The sequence below is a fragment of the Tachyglossus aculeatus genome, chromosome 2 (genome assembly GCF_015852505.1).
Source record: "Tachyglossus aculeatus isolate mTacAcu1 chromosome 2, mTacAcu1.pri, whole genome shotgun sequence".
Lineage (NCBI taxonomy): Eukaryota > Metazoa > Chordata > Mammalia > Monotremata > Tachyglossidae > Tachyglossus > Tachyglossus aculeatus.
In genome coordinates, this window is record NC_052067.1 from 121235541 (window position 1) to 121242309 (window position 6769).

Consider the following 6769-nt stretch of genomic DNA (forward strand, 5'->3'; position numbering starts at 1 on the left):
AGGTGAGGGACACCTATCTTTCCACCCGCTCCCCACAGCAGCTGCGTGGGAGAGAGTGGAAAGTCAGGTTTTCTGTGTAGAAGGAGACAATGGTAAGCCACTTCCATATTTTTACTGAGAAAACTCTATGGACTGTTGGGTAGGGACCATCTTTATGTGTTGCCAACTTGTACTTCCCAAGTGCTCAGTACAGTGCTCCGCACACAGTAAGCGCTCAATAAATACGATTGAATGAATGAATGAATATGGATACACTATCAGAACAATTGCAGATGGAGGTGGGGCGTTCTGGGAGAGATGTGTCCAAGGAGTTGCTATGGTTCCAAGATGACTCATTCATTCATTTATTCATTCAATCATATTTGTTGAGCAATTACTGTGTGCAGAGCACTGCACTAAGCGCTTGGGAAGTACAAGTTGGCAACATATAGAGATGGTCCCTACCCAACAGCGGGCTGACTCGGCAGCATTAGACAACAACAACAACACTGAAGCAATATTCTCTCAAATAATGATTCACATGGTAGTAAGCTGTTGTATCACCAGCTGAAATCAGTTATCAATTAATAAGTGGTATTTATTGAGCACTTACTATATGCAAAGCACATACTCAGTATTTGGGAGACCATAATTCAGGAGAGTTAGGAGACTCATTCATCCCTGCCCATTATGAGCTTTCAGTCTAGAGGTGAAGATGGACATTAATATGAATAAAATAAAATAAAAAATAATAAAAAATAAGGTTAGGAAGCATAAAGCAATAAAAATAGAAGAATAGGTACTGTGAACCAGTGCCTTAGATATAACTTGTACTTCCCAAGCACTTAGTACAGTGATCTGCACACAGTAAGTGCTCAATAAGTACGATTGATTGATTGATTTATATAGCTATATCTCTGCTAAAAACTGGGAGTTAATTGCCACAGATGATTCTATGTTTGAATGAGGCTTTAAAAGGAAGATGAGAGAGGAGCAAAGGGGTTACCTACCCACTGCACAGGCATCCAGCTGTGTCCTTGGAAGCCTGTTAGGGAGAGTCAAATTCACCAATAATTGTTGACATCTACATCTATTATAGGAGTGTTCAGAGGAGTAACTAGTACAGTATTATCAGTATTGTATATTCATTGAAAAAGTAGATTTATGTAGAAGAGAACTAAGAATAGTAATTCATATTTTTGCATCAAATATTTCTACTTCAAGAATTTTACCCTTTAAGGATTTTAAGAAGCAGGTACTATGTATTATCCCTTCTGAAGTCATTTGTTTAGTTCCGCTAACTAATTTCCTTTGATTTCAAGGTAATTTCTTACCCATCAGCAAAAATATTCAAAATGCCAGCCATAGAAATATTAATACAAACAGTGAGGAAGCTTTGATTGTTTTCATCTCTGGTGGCTCTGATTTAAAATGAGGTGAATAAAATGAGGTTATAATTCCCGTTCCGATGCAAGCATTTAAAACATAAAAAGGTTTACTTTCCTTTGATCTGCAAAAGAAAAAGAAAAGGACAGGATTTATCTAGCCCAACATATTATTTTTTTCCACAGAGAAATTAACATAGCAGTGGATTTGCTTCAGTTGAATAGGGTGTCTTTAAATGCACAAAATCAGACATTAGACTCTTATGTTTAATGAGGAAAAAGGTTTTAGATTTCTTAGAATCTCCTCAAGAGATAGGTTGCAGTATCTGTATAATTGCTATGGAAGGATGTGTAAGCTAAATTTTCAGATGTATTTCCTCAGCTGAATAACATACTATATTACCCTTTTTATAGTTTTAAAAAGAAAGTGAAAAATCGGATCTACTAGAAAACTGATTTAAGTGGAACATTAATAATGATGAGTCTTTTGGAAATATCTCAAGTGCAAATTGACCACGTATCCCACTTAGAGCAGAGTAGCCCCAGATTTTTGTTGTCTGTCCTAGGCTATTTAAGAAAAATGTAAAAATATCCCCAAATTGAGAACTTTCCCAGTTATACGCTCAGTCAATCTGGTATCAGTTTCTTGAATTTTTGCTCATGTTAAATGACTAACTGAGTCTGGAGAAAACTATTATCAGTGAATTAGTAACCTGGTTTCCATAGCATTCTGTGAGTTCAGTAATATAGAGGAAGCATGGTGTGTTGGAAGAGCCATGGTGGCTCAGTGGAAAGAACACGGGCTTGTGAGTCAGAGGTCATGGGTTCGAATCCCAGCTCCGCCACATGTCTGCTGTGTGACCTTAGGCAAGTCACTTAACTTCTCTGAGGCTCAGTTGCCTCATCTGTAAAATGGGGATGAAGACTGTGAGCCCCACGTGGGACAACCTGATCACCTTGTATCCCCCCAGCGCTTAGAACAGTGCTTTGCACATAGTAAGCGCTTAACAAATGACATCATTATTATTATTATTATTAAAGCCAGAAGTCCCGGGTTTGAGCCCTGGCTCTGATATCTGTTCCCTGTATGGCCTTGGGCAAGTAATTTAACTTCCCCATGACTCAGTTTCCCCATCTGTAAATTAGGGATAATAATACCTCAATTCTACCTCACAGGGGTGTTGTGAGGAGTAAATCACTAAATAATATAAGCTGCTTTGGTAATAAAAGCACCACCTAGAAACACAGGTGGTATTATAAGCACTTAGTACAAATGCTTTGCACACAGTAAGTGCTTAACAAATAATAATAATGATAATATAGATGTTATGTACAGTCTGTTGAGATTCTTTAATTCCATTCTTCCTCCTAAACCACAGTCTCATGTTGCCTAGAAATACAGAAATAATGTCCATGTTGCAACAAAATCATGTGTAACCCAATGTTGCATGGCCAATAGACGGCCTCTGATGCCGGACAGAAATGGGTCTTTAATGGACATAGCTGAGATTTGGGCAAGGGGTAGATTCAAGGAAAGGAGATTTAAACTGGATTTGTTTTGGTCATTACCTTGTTAAGAATATGCATTAAATATTGTAAAGATCCCAGAGCTCGCTGGTCTCTCTGTGTAGGGGATAGGAGAGAAGCTCCAGATGTCAGGGCGATACGTCATCTGGGGAGCCATGGGAGGGAACGGTTTTTCTGCAAGCTTCCTGCAGACAACCGCAGAATTGGGGTGGTAGACTAATCCTGATGGCCACTGTGCCTTTAGGGAAATTCCTTGGCTTCATCCATAAAGTGGTGACAGCAGTAGGAGTGTAGACCCTTGGACGGCAGTGAGTGGGCTGCCCCAAAACCTGTGGTGTGAAGGGGAGATCTGGTGGACTGTAGGACCCAATGGAGCCTGACAAAGGTCCATCTGTTCCTAATGTGACTCTGGGGGCTCTATTGGTTGGGATTTAGAGATCAAACCTCAAGTAATATCATAGGGACCCTTTCCCCTATTAGAGGACAGGAAGGGGAAGAGCAGTTTAGGAATACAATAACAGAAGAGGAGGTCCCCTCACCCTAACTGTATGATTGAAAGGAGAAGAATGAGGAATGCTTGATCCTTCCAAGAAGGAAACTGGATAAGGGGGGAAAAGGGATGGATGGAAAAGTGGTGTAGAGAGTGGGGGAACAATCAAAGCTTCAGTCAATCAATCAATGGTATTTATTGAGAATTTACTGTGTGCAGGCAAAGTACACAACCCCTGTCCTCAAGGGCTTCTAGTCTATTAGACTAGAAGGAAAGACAGACATTACAAAAAAAAATACAGATAAACATATACATAAGTGCTGTAGGTCTGGGAAAGAAATTAATATCAAATTGTATTAAGGGGGTGTAAAGAAGCAACATGGTATCCTGGAGAGAGTTTGGAGCCCAGGAGTCCAAGAATTAATCTCTACTCTGCCATTTACATGCTGTGTGATTTTAGGCAATTTGCTTAACTTCTCTGTGTCTGTTTTTTAATCTGTAAAATTGAGGTTCAATACCTGTATTCCTCGTAATTAGACTGTGCCTAACCTGTTTACCTTGTGGCTACACCATCTCTACTCTCTAATACACTTCTTGGTACAAGTTTTATATTACTAATACTTTTGCTATTACTGTCATTATTATTTCTGTTTGCAGCATGCCAAGCTGTCTTACCTTCTGCTGTTCATTCTCAACTATTCATTGCTCTCCCACGGTGTTTGAGATGTTTGATTCTGTAACAGGTCATTTTCTAAGGCCTTTTTTGTTCCTTCCTAGCGATTGAACTGAATTGTCACAGTGATAGCATGCTTGATCTGGTTTTCAAAACAGATTTGCATTTAGCTTCTGGGCAACAGGGTAGCAGCCGACAAGTAGCATTGCTGAGACTCTTCCTATAGTGGGGGATTCCCAGGGAAGGGGATAAGCAAATTTCTTAGTGGAAGAAAAGGAAGACAACTACATAGAAGATGGTGTAATATGTACACATTATTGAGAGGACAGAAGAGAGTAAGATTGAATTAATATTTCTGTTCCAAAGGTAAATAAAGTGGAGCTGAAGACAGGACTGTTATCACTTGAAGTTGCAAAGAATAGTTTTTATAAAGCCACCCTTTTTCAGGATGCTGCCATTACACATTAAATTCTTGAAAATAAATATGTAATTGTTTCATTATTTAAAATAAAGAAAGGTGTAGCATATATATATATATATATATATATATATATATATATATATATATATATATATATATATGTAAGAAACAAAACTCTGGTTTTGTGGAAGGACCATGGTTTTAGGATTCAGGTGATGTCCAAGCTCTTCCATTGGCCTGTGGTGGCTTTTTACAAAGTCCCTTAAACTCACTATGCCTCAGTTCTTTCATCTATAAAATATTGATAACATTCCAGCTCTCTCTTCCTCTAAGATTATGAGCCCCAAAATGGGAGAGAGGCTGTGTATAACTGGTTATTTTATATCTATCCCAGTGCTTAGTTTATATAAGCACTTAATAAATGCTACTATTATTAACAAAGTAACAAAGTACTTATCTTCAAAATGTTAGCCTTTCAGCTGAAATTAAACTGAGAATTGTGTAATGGGAAATTTTAAAGAAAGTCATCAATGGAATGCAAAACTAGATTAATCCTTCGAGAAATAATACAGTTTGGATTTCAGTTAAAATGATAAAATAAACACTTCTGGTAGTGTTAAAAATAGACTATATTAAGAGCAAGCTATTTAAAATATATATTATAGAAGATATTTCAAATCAACATCTCAATATGCTAAACTGAAAGTATGCTTAGTAAAATGAGTAAAAATTACTTTTAGCTGAATCCAATTTGTAAGGCGCTAGGATAAGACAATCATGAAGACAAGAGATAATCTGATGGAACAATTAAATATCATTTGTGATATAATTATTGAAAAGGTTTTTGCGACTGTAGGCACTGTTCCTGCTCTTCGCTAATCAAAATCATTTTAAAATGATAGTTAATGATGTGCAATGATTCTCTCCTTTTTCTGACTTAAGAAGTTGTTAATTAACATTAGCTGAACTTTTCTGATTCCGTGTGTATACTTTTGTTTCAACCAGGATTAGTGAAAATGTAACATATTCATTTCTCATTTCCCTGTATCATCTTTATCTTTTTTTTCCACTACCTTCCTTCGTCACAATGACTACATCTTTTCATGTGATTAGATAGTCGGTTTTTTTTGGTCTTTGATCTATTATTTTATTTCTATCAGCACTAATTTTCTTGTGCCTTAGGACAGTGTATACGTTTCGCACTGCCCAAATGTAAAATGAAACAAAGTTTCTATATAAAACATGACTGGCTCTCATGTGCTAAATGATGTTCTAGAAGAATGGGTTTCACTATGGGATCTGGTGCAGATACTGGAAACTACTTCGTTCAGGTACCTTTCCCCAGAAGGAAGCTTGTCATCTTAGAAATACTCCACCTTACTTGTAAAAGAGAAAAGAACATGGACAGAGGTCCCCATCTTCAGGGAAGCAATGTGGCCTACTGGAAAAAGCATAGGCCGGAAAGTCAGGAGAGCCTGGATTCTATTCCCAACTCTGCCACTGGCCTACTTGATTACTCTGGGCAAATTATTTAAGTTTTCGGTGCCTCAGTTTTCCCATATGTCTAATGCACACTGTAAACGCTCAATAAATACTATTAAAAGAATGAATGAATTAATGAATGAGATTCCTGTTCTCATTCTGATTTAGACAGTAAATCCCATATAGAGAAGGAACTATTTCTGATCGAAGATCTGAAATCTACCCCAGTTCTTAATAGAGTGTTTGGTACATAGTAATGCATAACAAATATCACAATCATTATTGTTTTTCAACATGTTCAGAAAGCAAACATGGGGACGCTTATGTTGACCAGGAAGGCTGAAGTCTGCAGGTCAAACTATCAGGATAGAGAAGCTGCAAAGGGAAGTATAGCAGTAGTTTTCATGGGAAATATTACTCCAAATTAAATTAAGAATAAGTGCTTCTATCAGGTTTAGGCCAATGTTCCTCATTCTATTATAAGACTAATTTAACTACTACTGTTGTTTGAAATTCTTATTAAAATACATGCCGATTATGTGTTCATAACCAGAGGTGTCCATGTAATCAGTGAGTTGGAGTAACAATTCGGAGAATTTCTATCACAGAGGATTGACCAAACCTCAGCTGCTGTCACTTAGGGTGAAGAATTTGGCTAGTAAAACCTATATATATATATATCCCATGTCTTGTGGAGGGGTTCAAAATCTAAGAGTCACAGGATGGTGGCAATTATCAGGGATATTTTGGGTGCACTAGATTGCTGAACACCTAAAAAAGTTTTAGCTGTGGTATAAATAGTCAGGGGCATA